This window comes from Capsicum annuum, chromosome 2, assembly GCF_002878395.1.
Source record: "Capsicum annuum cultivar UCD-10X-F1 chromosome 2, UCD10Xv1.1, whole genome shotgun sequence".
Classification (NCBI taxonomy): Eukaryota; Viridiplantae; Streptophyta; class Magnoliopsida; order Solanales; family Solanaceae; genus Capsicum; species Capsicum annuum.
This window is the reverse complement of record NC_061112.1, coordinates 146787141-146788703: the sequence shown is the minus strand read 5'-3', so window position 1 is coordinate 146788703 and position 1563 is coordinate 146787141.

The window sequence follows — 1563 nt, the reverse complement described above, 5'->3', positions numbered from 1 at the left end:
ATGTCTGAAGAAGAAATGACCACAGCTGTTGTTTGTCCCAACTTCAGACGCATAATTGGGCCATGAAAATCAGCAAGTTTTGCAAGGGATCTATGGGGTTGATTCCCTAGCAAGTGAAGGTTTCCAATAATGGGTAATGGCGAGGGTCCTGGAGGAAGCTTTCTCCTGCTTCTATTTGTTGTTAATGCTAGTAACAAAGTGAAGCCTTGGGCTAAAGTCCAGGCAAGAAAGAGAGCTAGAGGAGTAGCATAATAATAATCCATAGTAATTAACGTTCAAAAAAGATTCATGCAAATTTAACTAATAACTGGAGCTTTATGATCAAGAACGTGAGTTCTAGACTTATGGTATAGTATGGTAGACTGTGGAAACTCCATATAGTAACATGGTTACCTGGCAAATTAAATAATGCAACAAACTTTCTACGAGCTCTAAATTCAAACACATGACATGTATATATTGATTTGGTGTATATACCGGGAGCGTATAAGTTTTAGTGTGTAACACGTTCATGGCACCACTATTGGCAATTTCGGTTTGGTTATTTTAGTTTTTGATCTGTTAAAAATATTATACCAAATTTAATTCGATACAGTAAATTCGATAGACATTGTTTATCTGTTCTCAACTTTCATATATTCATATAATATAAAATTATGATTAGACTTTTCAAGAAACGTCTCAATTACATTATACTACTTTTTTCATCCCAATTTATATGAAATAGTAAGAATTTCTAGAGTTTTTATTATTTTGATCCTGCATTGGGGCATACATCTTAAAGGTTTTTGAAAAATATTTATATATTTTGAAACTGCATAAAAAAATATTATAAGTAACAAAAAAAAATTAATAATTTAAATATTTAAAGGGTATACTAATAAATCCCGTCAAAGATTTCTCGGTTGACTCTAAATCAAACCTATGTCATATGAATTGAAATAGATAGAGTAACATTTTTCGCACGTAGTCATTCTTTAAAGAAAAAAAAAGTACTAGGAGTTTCCTTCATTTATCAATTACACAAAAATGATATTTCAATTAAAATAAAGTAATCAAGAGTTCCAACATCTAAATAATTAGTTCTATATAAATACAATTTTGTATATATGCTAGAGTTATAATAATATATATGAATTGTGCATGAGACTATTTACATCGATATGAGGTGTTTAATATTTTAATATTTTTGTAAGTACCTAATATCATATTAAATATTATGGAAAAGATCAATACACATAAAATACCCTCTCTCCACCCCCAGCTTACCGGCCCCCGGTCCCCGGCGCCGTCGCTGACCTTCGGCGCCGACCCGATCCGGCCGCCGGCTCCGACCTAAGGTCGCCGACGCTGACCAGACCGCCGGCTACGACCTCCGGTCGCCGGCTCTCCCTCTCTCGCTCTCTCTCCCCACCCCCTCTCCATCCCAAGCGCACCGGCCCCCGGTCCCCAGCGCCGTCGCTGAACGTCGGAGCCGACCAGATCCGACCGCCGGCTCCGACCTCCGGTCCCCGGCGCTGACCCGACCTGACCCCCGGTCGTCGCTCCCCGGCTTTGACCCGA